This window comes from Malus sylvestris, chromosome 11 (assembly GCF_916048215.2).
Source record: "Malus sylvestris chromosome 11, drMalSylv7.2, whole genome shotgun sequence".
Taxonomy (NCBI): domain Eukaryota; kingdom Viridiplantae; phylum Streptophyta; class Magnoliopsida; order Rosales; family Rosaceae; genus Malus; species Malus sylvestris.
This window is the reverse complement of record NC_062270.1, coordinates 40,068,825-40,084,470: the sequence shown is the minus strand read 5'-3', so window position 1 is coordinate 40,084,470 and position 15,646 is coordinate 40,068,825. Positions and strand designations below refer to the sequence as shown.

The following is a 15,646-nucleotide window of genomic DNA, read 5'->3' as shown; positions in this document are numbered from 1 at the left end:
TCCCATCTCAATTGGGAAGTTTTACAAGGAGGAAGCTGTGTGTGATGTAGTTGACATGGACATGACTCCTGTATTGCTTGGTAGACCATGGCTATAGGATAGATATGTCATGCACAAGGGTCGCGGCAATGTCTATAAGTTCACTTGGGAATAACATCGCATCACCATGTTCCCTAATGGAACATCAACTAATGTTGTCATAAAAGTTGATAACCCGAATAAGTTCCTCACCTTGATCACATCTGAGCACGATGTTACATCCGAAGCAAAAGACACCAAGGTAGTTTGTGCTTTGGTCATGAAAGGCCTCTTAATGGCACAAGACCGAAAGTTGCAGATTTCGAACAAGGTTCAAGCAATCCGATGAGACTTTGAGGATTTGGTGAGTGACGATATTTGAATGAGTTACCTCTCATGCGGAATATACAACATCAAATCGACTTCATTCCTAGGGCAAGCTTGCCAAATCTGCCACACTACAGGATGTGTCCGAAAGAGATTGAGATTCTACGGGAGAAAATTGATGAGTTGTTAAAAAAATGCTTCATTAGTGAAAGCCTTAACCTTTGTATAGTGTCGGTTCTTCTTGTGCCCAAGAAAGACAAGACAAGACATGAAGGATGTGTGTTCATAGCTGAGTTATCAACAAGATCACTATCAAATATCGTTTTCCCATTCCCCATTTAGACGACATGTTGGACGAATTAGTCGATTCCATAATATTTTCTAAGATCGATTTACGAAACAGGTATCATCAAATTCGAATCCGTCCAGGAGACGAATGAAAGACAACATTTAAGAGTTAAGATGGCTTATATGAATGGTTGGTGATGTCGTTCGGTCTGTTCAATGCTCCTAGCACATTCATACGACTAATGAACCAGGTGCTTCGTCCATTTGTCGGATTATTTGTTGTTGTATACTTTGATGATATACTAATTTACTAATTTATAGCAAATCTGAGCAAGACCATTTAGAGCATTTGAGACAAGTACTTCACATATTTTAGGAAAACGAACTGTACATTAAATTCAAGAAGTGTAGTTTCTTCACCGATCTACTACCCTTAGGTATGTCATAAGTTCGGATGGCATCCATGTAGACGAAGAGAAGGTGAGAGCCATTTGAGATTGGCCAGCTCCCAAAAATGCATCTGAATTGCGAAGCTTACATGGCCTTGCAACGTTTTATTGATGGTTTATAAGGAACTTTAGCACCATTGTGGCGCCAATGACAGAATGTTTGAAGAATGGTAACTTTATTTGGGGTGATAAACAGGACATGAGCTTTGCTTTAATTAAACAAAAGCTATGCTCTGCTTTTGTCCTCAACTTACCTAACTTTGATAAGGTTTTTGAAGTTGAATACGATGCAAGCGGAGTGGGTATTGAAGTTGTTTTATCTCAAGAAAAACAACCCTTTGCATTTTTCAGCGAGAAGCTTAGCGAAGCGAGGCAAAAATGGAGTACATATGTTCAAGAGTTTTATGCTGTCATTCGTGCTTTACGCTAATGGGAGCATTAACTTGTTCAAAATGAATTTGTCCTATAAACCGACCCTAGAACTGAAGTGGGTCAATAATCAGAAAAGTGTTGACATGATGTATATGCGATAGGTGACTTATCTCCAAAAATTTTCTTTTGTCATCAAGCACTAATCCAGTACGCTTAATCGCATAGCCGATCGTTGAGCAGGAGAGCCTAATTATTGGTGACTTTGAGTCAGGAGGTTGTGGGTTTTGATTTCTTGAATGAGCTTTATGAGGGGGATGACGACTTTAAAGACATATGGGCAAAGTGTCTCCGCTCCCATCCTCCTTCTAACTTTCAAATTACCGATGTGTTTCTTTTCAAGGGGCATAACTTGTGCATTCCACGTTGTTCATTGCGGGAGAAGCTCATTAGAAACCTGCATGATGGTGGTTTAAGCGGTCATCTTGGGTGTGATAAAACCATATTACTGGCCACAACTCAAAAATGATGTTGGTAACATAGTTAGCAAGGGCTTTGTTTGTCAATCCTCTAAAGGTTAGTCCCAAAACACGGGTTTGTACATGCCCTTACCTGTCCCTACTGATATTTGGTTGGATTTATCTATGGATTTCGTGTTAGGTCTACCTCGAACCCAGCGTGGAGTCGATTTTGTATTTGTGGTGGTTGACCGGTACTTAAAAATGACACACTTTGCTGCTTATCGTAAGACATCTGATGTATCTCACATTGCTCACTTGTTCTTTGAGAGGTGGTACGCCTTTATGTGGTTCCTCAGTCCATTACTTCTGATCAGGATTCTAAGTTTCTTAGTTACTTTTGGATGACTTTGTGGAAGATATTTGAAACAACATTGAATCGGAGTAGCACTGCTCAACCTCAAACGGATGGACAAACTAAAGTGACCAATAGGACGTTGGGTAATATGATTCGTTGTGTCTGTGAAGATAAACCCAAGCAATGTGATTTGGTGCTTGCTCAAGTCGAATTTGCTTACAATAGTGGTGTGCATACCTCAACCGGCAAGTCACCATTTTCGATTGTCTATACTTTAAATCCCCATCATGTGGTGGATCTTATAAGGCTTCCTCGTGGCCCATGAATGAATGTTGTAGCTGAACATATGGCTGAAAGAGTTCAAGCAGCCAAGAACGAAGTTGCCGAGAAACTTGCTCAAACGAATTCCAAAAACGAGGCTGCTACTGATAAACATCGACGCTCAAAGATTGTGCACAAAATCAATGACAACGCCTATGTGGTGGATTTGCCGGCATCAATGGTGATTTCTCGCACTTTCAATGTTGCTGATCTGCATCATTTCCATCTTGTTGATGTTTCGTTGTATCCTGATCACTTGGGGACGAGTTCTTTTCAAGGAGAAGAGACTAACGTAGGAATAAAGAAATTGCTTGATGATGCGAACAGTTTAGAAACGTTCCGAGTCATTTAGAGGGTATTTCCTAATCAATGAGGTTTTATTGTTGCTTGTCTTTTCATTTTATTGAAACAAGTATTTATAATATGTTCTTTTGCTTTGTAATAGACAACTGCTTTTGAATCAATACAAAATTTAGAAACAAGAGTTTCTCTCACAACTTCTGGAATTCCAGAGTTCTTTCAAGCGAGACCATTCGTGATCCATTTTCTTACAATTTTCGTTGTGTCAACAAGACAAGTTTCTACTATAAAAGCAAAATAAAAGTAACTATAATCATTTTTCTTTTTTATAGGACAATATTCTATTCTAAACAATTCTGATCTGCAGAGAGAGGATTGGATTCGAATGCGGTGCAAATAAGCTGGCACACTGCCTTGGCGAATTGGTCTAACTCACATTGCAGGGTTTGTTTTATTTATTTGTTACCTAATTTCATTATTATTATTTGTTTGCATTATTTATTTGTGACCTAATTTCATTATTATTATTTGTTTGTATTATTTATTTGTTACCTAATAATTTCATTGTTGTTATTTGTCTGTATTATTTATTTACCTAATAATTTCATTATTATTATTTGTTACCTAATAATTTCATTATTATTTATTTGTAGCAACTTCAAGCACAAGCATGGTATGCTGCCAAAATCAAATCAAGAAACAAATCATTCCACCGGTGGGAATGTTGGAATATTATTAAAGATTGTCCTAAATTCAAAGTTGTGCCTGTTGGTCTAGAAGTATGCATGAACATCACCCCTCTACACAGCACCCTTCCACACTCTACACCCGATCATGGCACCCAGGTTGATGAAGAAGATGGAGAAGAAGTGCCTGAAACGCCCATTCCTGAACAAGCGTTGGGGTTGACCCGTTATCCAATTAGGCCTCAAGGTAAGAAGGCTTTAAAAAGAAAAGGGAGTGCGTCCAAGAATGATTATGGAAAGTACATGCAAGAACTTACTCGTCAAGGTGAATTGACATTGGCGCAGGAATTGGCGAAATATGAGGCTGAAAAGGCTAGAGATGAGGCAAAAGTTGCAGCTATTCAACAAGCATTTCAAGCTGAACATAGGGAAAGAGAGCTACTTAGGCAAGAAATGGAGTTGCTTAGAGAAGAAAGAATTGCACAACGAGATCGTGACATTATGAACACGCCTTTAGAAGGGATGTCTCCAAATTCTAAATATTTTTGGCAGTCGGAGAAAGCGGATGTGGTGCGAATGAGGCGTGTAAAAGAAGCGAGATCAAGATAAGATGGTCCTAGCAAAACAAGACAAGATGATCCTTGCAGGACGTCGTTGAACACTGGGGATTGGGCAAGGATGTTAAGATCATTTTGAGCCCCTGGAACCCCGAAAAAGGTGTGCCATATCCATGTATCAAAAGATGCCATTGCCTTCAAAATGATAGATTTTGCTCTTTTCCTGTCCCCATATGCGCCTTGCCATGCACTTGGACAATTTTTCCACGTCCAGTGCATACAATCGATGTTTCCTATCATCCTAGGAAAACCTCGCATCTCGCTTTTCTTCAGAAGCCTTTGCAAGTCCATGTGAGAAGGTTTTCGGAGGTACTCTGCGGTGTATAAAGATTCGACTGCTCCGCAAAACCTCATCAGGGTCTCAAGAATGGTTGATTTCCCCATCCTCGTTATCTCATCCACTTGGTCTGCAGATGCTCCATACGCAAGCATCTGCAACGCAGCAGTGATTTTTTGCTGAGGCAAGAGACCCATAACACCACAAGCATCCTTCTTTTGCACAAAGTAAGAATCATGGTTGCAAACATCAGTCATGATTCTGTTGAACAAATGTCGTTCCATTCTAAAACGACGTCTGAAGTACGTATCAGGAAATGCACTGTTATGGATAAAGTAATCGTCCAACAGCTCTTCACCCCATCGTTGCCTGCTTCTATCAAGGTTTCTTGAACGGTTGAGCCTGTATATCTGAGTAACAGTCTGGATGACTCGACGGGAATGTGAGGCTCTGGCCATTCTTGTTTCGTCATCTCTCATTTTACGCTCCTCATCCTCTTCCATCTCATTTTTAGCTATCTGAAGGTTGAACATTCCTTCAGATTGGTTAAACAATTCTTCCTCTTGCTGATCGATTTCCCACATCATCCTTGATGAAGAAGAAGACATTGTAAGGATGGATGGTGAAGAAGAAGCAGAGACTATGAATAATGAGATAGAGATGTTGAGAAAATTGGTGTGAGATTTGTGAGGATGAATGGTGGATTATATGGACGATTCAGAAATGATTGGATTGTAGATAAGGCCACGTGGCATGCCATCATTCGTTAAAAATCTGATCGAAATCTATCCTCAAATATTCTGAAAAGATAATGACACGTGGTACGATCGTATTGGATAAAAATCTTATCGAAATCGATCTCCAATAATTATCTTTTCGGATAATGCCACGTGGCGCAATTTTGAACGAGTTAAAATCTGATCGAAATCTATTGTCAAAGATTCTCAAAAGATAATGACACGTGGCACGATGACATTGGATAAAAATCTTATCGAAATCCATCGCTAAATAATTGTTTTTTTTATAAAATGACACGTGGTGCAACGAGAACGATTTAAAAAATCTTATCCGAAATTACAAATAATTTTATTTTGTATTATTTAAACAAAGAAAAAAAACTAATATTTTATTGCCTTTTGCTAGGGGGAAGGGCTCCAAGGGTGGAGATGCAAATGGCAATTATTGTTCATTAGAGTAAGTCGACCCCTAAGGACTTTGAACCAGCACCCACCGCATTTATCCACTCAAGTGAACAGTAACAGACTCCAATGAACAGTAATAAGCCAAGACATCTCCACCCCTAAAAAAATACACTGGCACCTAGTAAAAAAATGCGCTGGCACAAACGATCTCCATCCCTACAAAATGCGCTGGCACCCAGCCCATTTAAAATATTTTAAAATTTTTTCTAAAAGAATAAAAAAATAAAATAGTTTTAATTTCGGATAGGATTTTTAACCAATCTCGTCACGCCACGTGTCATTATCTGAACGTACTATTTTGTGAATAGATTTCCGCTAAGATTTTCAACCAATCCCGACACGCCACGTGTCACTTCCGTTTTACAATAATTTAGCCAAGATTTCGATAAGATTTTCAACCAATCCGTCATGCCACGTGTCATTATTCGAACGTACTATTTTGTGGATAGATTTCCGATAATATTTTCGACCAATCCCGACACGCCACGTGTCACTTCCGGTTTACAATAATTTAGCCAAGATTTCGATAAGATTTTCAACCAATCACGTAGTGCCACATGGCATTGTCCAGAACCTCATCCTTTCTTTTGTTGTCCATATAAACCCTACATCCCTACATATCCTCACACCAAGCTCAATCCTTCTTTTTAGCTCAGAATCCTTGTTCATCGTTTTCAAATCTTGAGTTCTTATGACAATGTCTTCTTCAAGAAGGGTGTATAAACAGTTGCAGGAGCAACAACAAAGGTTGTTGGCACAACAGGCAGAATTGGCCAATCTCGAGGAAGGTGGAGGTGGAGATGAGGCTTTCTTCATGGAGGAGGATAAGGATGATCACCATAAAAGGCAGAAGGCCTCACATTCCCGCCGTGTCATTGAAGCCATGGGTTAGATAGCCAAACCAAGACGTGTTGCAAACCTCGATAGAAAAAGGGAAAAACGAGGTAAAAATCTATTGGAAGATTATTTTATTCCCAGTAGCATATTCCCTGATCATATTTTCAGACGTCGTTTTAGATTGCAACGAAATTTGTTCAACAAAATCATGAGTGATATTTGCAACCATGATCCATACTTTGTGCAAAAAGAGGATGCTTTTCATGTTCTAGGTCTTATTCCCGAGCAAAAAATTACGACATCCTTGCGAATGCTTGCATATGGAGCATCTACAGATCAAGTGGATGAGATCGCGAGGATGGGAAAAACAAATGTTCTGGAGTCCCTGATGCGGTTTTGCTCTGCAATTGAAGCCCTTTACACCAATGAGTACCTCCGGACACCCAGCGCATTTTCCAACGACCTTGAAGACCTTGACTAGTTTTGGCGTTTTGTCCATGTACATTGCAAAACGCTTTCGTAATTTTACTCCACATTTCTCGCTTATCCATCTCATTACCCGTAATCGGGTCATGAGTAGTGTGAACCCAACATTCACACAACGTAATATCTTCAATGAGCTTCTACGAAGACATTTTTTTCTCTTAAAGTGTAGAAAATATTGAAATGTAGATAGTATAGAAAGTGTAGAAAATATTGAAATGTGGTGTAAAGGTGGAAGATGAGGGTTAGATATTTATAGGAAAAAAATTAACATTTTTCAAAATTTTCTGTATTTTTTAATAATTTTTCTTTATTTTTTAATATTTTTTAATGAATTTTAATATAGTTAATTAATCTGGATCGTTGGATTTGAAAAATATTCAAATCCAAGAGCCAGGGAGTTGCCACGTGGCCAACGGTCATATTTCTGACCATTGGGCCTTTTTTTTATTTACTTTTTGTGAAAAAAAACGTGGACCGTTGATCTTTGATCTGACGGTCTATTTTAAAAGAAAAATTTTAATTTTTTTTACCGTTGCAAATCAAACGGTCTAGAAAACTAGCTGTTGGAAATCCAACGGCAGAAAAGGAGCCATGTCGCCAACTCGAGGGGGGAATTGAGTGCGCCTGTCACGCGGGCCTGCGCTCTGAAAGCCTGTCGGGCACTCGCGCCACGCCTTCATGAAGCGCACGCGCCAGGCCAACAGCCCGGCTTCTTGCTAAGTCTCTTTTGGGCTGGTCCAGAGCCCAGCTCAGGCTGGGTACCAGTCAAGTTGAGGGGGTGGACTTGGTTGACAGGGTGCTGGCCTTGTTTTTGTGCTGGGTCCTAGGCAAAGTCCAATCCGGTGGATTTGCTCTTAATGGCAGTTACTATTCATTAAAGGCAGTTACTGTTCAATAGGGTGGATTCAATAGTGGATTGCCAGGGGAGGGCTCCATGGGTGGAGTTGCTTTAAAGAGTTCCTTACACGAATGTATGACACGTGTTTTCATCGTGTGGCTATGTGTATATGTCCGAGAGGGTTGTTTTGAAATGGGGAAATACAGAGCCGTTTGGCTCTCGATTTGGTAAAAAGAAAAGAGCCGTTTAGGCTCATTTACTGACAATGACTGTGAGGACTGCTCGTGACTTTTCTTCTTCAGACATGGGAACTAGCATAATCCCACTTTTCCAATGCACATGCCAGCTGCATGCCATTCCAATTTCAAATAGGCATCCAATGTTCTTTTCGGCTTTTTGGTTTGTGGGCTGGGTTATAATCCAAAGGGTCATCAAGAGGCTATGTGCATCATTTTGTCACGGCCCAATGTTTCTTATGTCAGGTGATTTTTTTTCCTTTGTTTTTTTTGTTCTATTATGTATTTCATTTTTTTTAATTTCTTTGTTTCATTTATATTTCCCTTTTTCTTTTAGTTCTTTGGTCTAGACATTTGTCTTCTCTTTTCTAGTTTTGCTTTTCGTTTTTTTTAGTTTATATTTATTTTCCACACCTGGAGGACAATTGTGAAATAAGTTTGGAGGTGGGAAAGTAGTAAAAATTTAGGATTTTTGTTTTTGTGTCAGTTAAACTTTTTCGTTTTTAAGCTAATATCCATAGATTATTTTAAACGTTGGAACAAATGGACATGGTAAAGATTAATCCCACAGTAGAGTTTTTTCTATTTATCGTTACTTAGACACTAATTCACGAATTATACTTTGACAATTGCACATTCACACCAACGTGGTTTGTGGGGAGTGAGATTGAAACACTTGCTTTTTATCTAAGTGTATTTTTATTTTTGTTCTAAATAAAGTAAAGTTAGCATGTGTTATAAAGTAATAATTGTCTCACCCGAGGTTTTGCCTAGTAACCGGGCCAGTCCTACCTAATCAGCAGTGATTCTCGCGTCAAACGGTAGAGTTTTGGCATGAGGCAGGGTGGTTAGTTGGTTTCGTAGCATTTTCAGCTCGGGTTAATAAGTCCTTAGGGGTGTTCTACACCTAGTGCCCTAAAGCCCTAGTGGTTTGGGAGTCATTGACCTAAAACTCGCTACATGGGTTGGATAGAAAGCTTAAGGGAACCGACATTGCACGACCACTACTGTTACTCCTAAAAAAAAAAAAAACAGAAAAGAAAAGAAGAGAAAGAAAAAAATATATGTGAAGTTAGTGTGTGAAGTATGAATAAAGGGACGAGAGGTAAGAGTTTTGGTCGAGTCTCTTTAACTATGTTGGTTCACTTTACACCAAAGGAAGTTTGTGAATTCTTTTCTAATTGATTCTAAATGGTTTAGACTCTGTGGTGGGATTGGTTGGAACTTTTGAAAAAATGTTCTGATTTTTAACAGTTTCTATGGATTGCAACTTGAAAGTGAGAATTTTTTTTAGCTGAGTTTTAGTTAAGTGTCTAGTTGTTAGTTTTTATTTTTTGTTTTCTAGTTTTATTTTGCTTGAGGACAAGCAAAAAGCTAAGTTTGGGGGTATTTTGATAAGTGAATTTTATATTATATATTTAACCCTATTCTTGGTATATTTTGGTTAATATTTTAGAAGAATTTTGATACTTTGAATTGTATTTTCAATATAGGACTTTCAACTTCCTCTAGAGAAAAACGTGGTCAAATGGATGAATATTGGAGTAATTCCAGTTGGAAGACGTTCGTGAGTCACTTAGCTTGATCGTATCAAAAATTGGGATTTTTCCATCAAGCGGTTATTTTCTGGCGATAAAATAAAGGAGCAATGCACAGTGTTGAAAAATGACGTTTCTGGGTTTAAATTGCGTTTTTGGAGCCCAAGATGACCTCAGATGGTTTCATGGCCTTCTGGAGATATGTTCGGAACATCCTTATCTTTAAAACAAGCTATCTTGGCCCGGATTTGGAGGAGATCTAAGGCTAAAACGTGGCTGGACAAGTACTTGGCAGATTCTCCTAGTTTAATTAGGGTTTTATTTTTTTAAGAGATTTTATTATTTTTCTTAGTTTCCTAGTTGGATTAAGAAACCTATGTCTTAGGGTTTGTAAGGGCTGAGCAAATATATGGCTTTGGCCGTCTACAGTTTTTGGGGACGCTTATTATTATTCAACTTCAGAGACAAAGAACTTGGCTAGGGTTCTTGGAGATTTTCTACTTTAAGGTGTTTTCATTCCTTTTATTTTTAATAATATTTTCTATGATTTCAATTATGAATATGCATAACTAATTCCTTTTGCTAGGGCGAAGCCTTGGGCCTTAGCATGAATATGTAATTTTTATTTAATTGCTTATGATTGATTGCATACACACTTTGAAGTATTAATCACTGTTTTAAACTATCTAATTATCTTGATGACTGGCCACCATTAGGATGTTTAGACAAGTAATTGGATGCAATTCGGTCGGAATATCACCGGATGATTGAGTATTGCTTCTTGTGATTGATAATTGTAATTTCATCTAAGGCGAATATCACGTTCTTAGGGGTTGCATGGTTCTTCAAAGGTTTTCATGAAACTTAATGAGTCTTGCATGTTCATATTTGATCTGAATATCACAGACGAATTGCATGTTAGATATACGTTCTTGCTTGAATATCACGAGGAGAATATATATTAGGAAAACCTAACCTTCGAAGTGGCATGTGTAAATCATAGGTAATTGGTAAAAATACATAGAATTGCTAGGTGATGGTGGAACCCTAGTGTCTTTATAAATTGGTATTTAAAACTCTTTTCTTCGATTATATTAGTTTTTGTTTAAAATTCGTTTTTAATATTACCTACTCTCAAACTCTCTTTTCTCAAGTTTTAATTCTAAGTATTTAATTAGGAATTGTTTCTACATAAATTATCCAAATAGTCCTTGAGGAAAACGACATTGCATGAGCATCTATACTATAACATCCTTGTATTCTTGCAAGTATTTCATGTGATTTTGACCCTATTTGCATAGACGTTAAAAATCCTATCATCGAACAACATGCGCTCGAGAGTTCCTGTCACACTTGGTGCTAAAAAGTTGCAGAGGGATGACGTTCATTCCATTGGAAGTGAGAAAAAAGACGAATCATACACTTGGTCTGCAGTGAGTAAAGAAGCTGAGGCACTCATGCGGTTGAATGAAAAAACGTCGTGTTCATCGTCAAAATCTAATTATTCGAAAGTGAATAAATCTTCCAAAGGTAAAGGTGATCATTTATATAGTGTACGTTGTCACAACCTGTAGTGTTCTGTTAAACACGAGAATCAATTGTTGTATGACTCAAAAGCAAAGGCAAGCCAAGATTTTCCTTCCGTTTCATGACTCGCAAAGAATAACCCTCTTGCATTAATGTATCTAAGAACGAAAGTGACGTGTCCTTCAAGGTTCAACAAGTGTCTGACATGTTGAACATAATTAAGCCTATAACCGAAAAATATTTGGATTCTGAGTTTATTCACTATATTCAAGGAGAAGAGGAAAATCAGTTGGAGATTGTGCCTATTGAAGTTAATGAACTTGGGCATGGATCTATTGAGCAGTCAATGGCAGAGCTTTTATATGGCCTTCAGGATAAGACAACGATGCTGAGAGCAATTTCTAAAATGGTTCTCTCTTCGAACATGTTTTTCCCTTCCTTATCTCATTTACATCTTTCTGTTCTCTGTTTAATCTAGTTTGTGTTTCAGTATCGTAGAAAAAGATGTAAAAGGGTACAACCTGCTATGAAAATAGTATCTTCACTCGGAGATAGAGCCATTGACAGTGAAAGCTCCCCTGAGCACTTAGGCCCTAGATCACCAAGTGATAGCGAGGTATCTCCCTGTTCTCATTTCCTTATAGGCTTATTCCAGTTCCAATCAGTACCGTATTTAACATATATTCTTTAGCAGGCAGAAGATCAAATTCCAAAGCTTGATAAAGCGGAGGTAAAGAGGCAAACATTAAGAGTTCTACCATGGTCTTAATATTGAAATAATGTCTCATTGGCAACTAACACAAGCATACCCTTCGATCTTTGGTTGCCAAAAGGATCAATGCCAATTTCTGAAGCATCCTTCAAATAAGGATTATTCAAGCACGGAGGAGGCATGACACGACAGCGTAAAGCCACTGCAGATTGAGATACATAATTTTGCTTCTTCCGTAGTTCTGTTGCTCAATTTTACACAAATAGTAAAATCCAATCCATCCATTGTACCTTGCTGCAATCCCAGCCGTTCACCATATGCTGATTATCCAGTGTGAAATAATCAGGAGTGCTACATCAATCAAAACCCAGAACAAAAATCCAAATTTTCATCCATGTTCGAATTCGAATCCCGAAAAGCTTGAAAATTTACAAAATTGATGACGCGTAGGATTTTACCAGAAGAAGTCTTGGCTGAGTATGAACTCCCGGTCGTCGAAACTGGGGTCAACGTCGGTGCCGAGAGAAGCGGATGAGGGAAGGCTACAAAATGATTGAGTCAAACAGAGTCTACCGTGCGCACTCATCTGATATTTAATCTGGACCGTGGGATTGGGAGACTACCTAGATAATGTTTTGATGATTTGGGTTTCATTGGTTATGTGTCCTGGGTGGCGCGACAGCGAAGTGGTCTTGGTTTAGAGGGGATCCTCTCTGGATCTCTTCCACCAAAGTCCACGGATAAAGTGATCTGAGCCCCTGAAATTTGATCAAACCGCTAAAAACAAAGACTTCTTTTAAAAGTTATAATAATTTTAACCGTTGGATCAAATTGCAAAAACTCAAATCACTTGATCCGTGTGATTTGGTGGAAGAGATCCGAAAATGATCTATTTCCGGCTTGTTTCAAAATTAGTGTGTGCTCCACGAGGACGATGGTAGTGGGCCGAGACAAAAAAAATAAATAGGACACGTGTCACTTACACACGCATCGAGGACCAAATTTGGCGTCAAAACCCACTGCCGGCGAACCTCTTCCTTTGAACCCACAATTTCCTCTGTTTCTAAAGATTTATAAGCTCCACCACCGTGCTATGCGTTGTTTTCAGACAATTCCAGAGTTTGATCAGAGCATTTCTGGTAAACTCTCTCGATTCGATTCTTGCATTTTATCTGTGTTTTTCTGAATTGGGATTATTAGATTGAAGTGTTCTTTGGTTTTTCATCTGGGCAGATGAGGAAGAATCGGAAAAAAAGAGATTTTCCCAATTGCGCTGCGATTGGCGGTTCCACCAAGAAAAAGGTTTTTATTTATTTTTTAATGTTTTTATTTATTTTGCTTTAAACTTCAATGTTCTTGATTTAATTTGTATGTATGTGCATTGTTTATGTAGTCGTAATTGGCGAAAGATCGGTACAATGTGTTTGGATACCAGGAAAATATGAGATAGTACAGAGAAAATTATGTGAAATGTTTTTCTAGTTTCTTACCTCATCCGCATAATTTTCCCCACTTCGAACATTACTACTAGCTTGTGGCAAAGCATCTCTCCACGTACTAAAGGAATGGCTAAGTATTTTCCAACGACTGGACATCGATTCTTTGGTTCTTTTCCCACTCATTTGCTCAAGAAATTTGGTATGAATTAAACTCCACATTTCTCGCAATTGCATCTCATTACCCGTAAATGAATTATGAGTAACTTCAACCCAGCTAGTGCACAACGCAACATCTTCAAGAAGCGACCAATTCGTACCTGCATCAGTAGTCATTTTGTGGAAAAAAAATTGGATTGAAACTTTGGGAGAAAGATAAGAATTTCATTGGAAGTAGTTGAGAAAATATGAAATTGTGGTGTAAAGTAGATGGAGAAGAAGTGGTATTTATAGAAAAGTACAAACAATTTTTTACAAATGTTTTTCATATTTTTTTACAATTTTTTCGGATTTTTTACAATTTTTTTTAAAAATTTTATTCAAATAATTAATCTCTGCCGTTGGATTTTAAAAAATTTGAATTCCAACACTCCAGATTGTACCACGTGTCACAACGGTAACTTTTCTTAATTTTAAAACTATTTTTTCTTTTTTTTTAATTTATAAAGAAGATTAATATCAACCGTTGATCTCAGATCGAACGGTTGATATAAAATCAGCTTTTTTTTTATTACTGTTGCAAATCGGACGGCTCGTATTAAATAGTCGTTGGGATCGAATGGATCGTGGGAAGCCACGTGGCTTCCCAACGGTAACTGGGTTGCTGGGCCCGTGCCCTGATTTCCTGTCGGGCGACGCGCCCCCACTTGTGAGTGAGGGGCACGCGCCTGACACAAAAAAATTAAAAAAAAAAAGCCCGGACCCAGGCTTGACGTCACGGGCCTCGGGCCACAGGCCTGTCAATTGCCCACCCCCCGGCCCTTGGGCTCCCACCCTCACTCGGGCTCTCCATGGCTGGAGAAGAACCCACCGGCTCTCGGGCCTTTTCCTGCTGCTTGTCCCCCGAGCAAAAAGCAAGGGTGGATTTGCTCTTAAGATTTCAATAGAGACGCTGAAATGTGTTATAGTCACTCATTGTCATGTCAGATGGCTTTTAGAACCCCTAGGCCTTCTCATTTCTCATAATGCGCTCAACACTCTCTGATCTCTCAAAACCCATTTCTCTCCAAAATGAAAAGAGGTTTCCGTCTCACTCTCTCTAGAAAATCCAAAGAGACTCTCAGTATGCTCAACACTTGTAGCCCTCTCATTTCTATGTATCCCCATAAATGGGAGTCATCATCTGCACTGGAGCTCGGTCGGGAATCCTGAAATGCTAAAGGTAAAAAAAAATCGTTCCATGCTGTCATTTAGTTCCAGTGAGCTTCTTTTCATGGAAAAAAAAAAACTAATGCATGCATGCCTTTGTTTCTGCGAGAGTACGTGGATCCACAACAAAAGAGAGAGGCAACAAGACACCAAATTTTTGTGAGTTAAAATGTGTGTAGACGGCTCACGGATCTGATGTCTGCAAAGTAGAAACAGAAGCAAAGCGTGTCAGACCCACAGATCCGAGCATAAGAAAGGTACAACTCCTGTCGTGAAATGTTGAGCACTGTATGGCTAAGGATAATTCAAAGTCATTGCATAACCCAAATCTCTGTCTCTCTGTGCCTGTAGGTGACTCGGATCGAGTGGAAATCTGAGAAAAAGAGTGCGCAAGCTGTAAATGTAGTCGACAAAATGGCAAAACAAATTTCTAAGTCAACGCGACCGTGGATCGGAAAGGTATAAACACCCATCTCTGAGTAAAGCAGCATGCATGTATTATCTTCTCCCCATGAGATGAAACCTGATCACCCCAAAACATATCTATGCCCATGTGGACTCGAAACGTGTTGAAGACAAAGAATCAATCAACCCCCAAACTGATACACCTGGTTCCACTGGAACTCATACACATGATTGTTCTGTTGCAGGGAAAATACCCTAGAGCGGCAAAGGCAACGTCATGACAAAACTATTTGTTCAGGAAACTTGTATGCAATTGTTGCCAAGTAGTAATGCTATTAGCCGGTAGAGTGAATAACCAAGTTTCAGCCTTATCCTTCAAAGTAAAAGGAAAAAGACGTAACTTAATAGCCTCGGTAGAAAAACCCCTGATCAAGATATTTTTGCAACCCACGATGAATTTTGCAACATGTAAATTAGCATCCTCGTTAGGCAGCCCACGAAAAGTAGGTAAAATTTCAAGCATATGGTGCTTGATCTCAAATGAATCGCCATCTTCCTGGGAAGGATACACAATACAATTAGGAACATCATTG

General features: G+C 38.8%; 2 protein-coding genes and 2 long non-coding RNA genes across 14 annotated transcripts in view; 2 read left to right on the top strand and 2 right to left on the bottom strand.

Moving 5' to 3' along the window:
* Positions 1–15,646, top strand: part of LOC126590109 (potassium transporter 5-like) — a 69,349-nt gene that overhangs the window by 9,815 nt on the left and 43,888 nt on the right. The window lies entirely within an intron of this gene.
* The window catches only part of LOC126590113 (wee1-like protein kinase), a 68,802-nt gene that overhangs the window by 27,173 nt on the left and 25,983 nt on the right, over positions 1–15,646 (top strand). The gene's annotated exons all lie outside the window — the stretch shown is intronic.
* Positions 1–15,646, bottom strand: part of LOC126590116 (uncharacterized) — a 37,039-nt gene that overhangs the window by 2,394 nt on the left and 18,999 nt on the right. The window lies entirely within an intron of this gene.
* On the bottom strand, positions 11,742–12,497 carry LOC126590119 (uncharacterized). Its single transcript, XR_007612070.1, has 2 exons — positions 12,303–12,497; positions 11,742–12,195 (listed from the first exon to the last, which is right to left on the bottom strand). It is a non-coding gene; the product is annotated as an uncharacterized LOC126590119 (long non-coding RNA).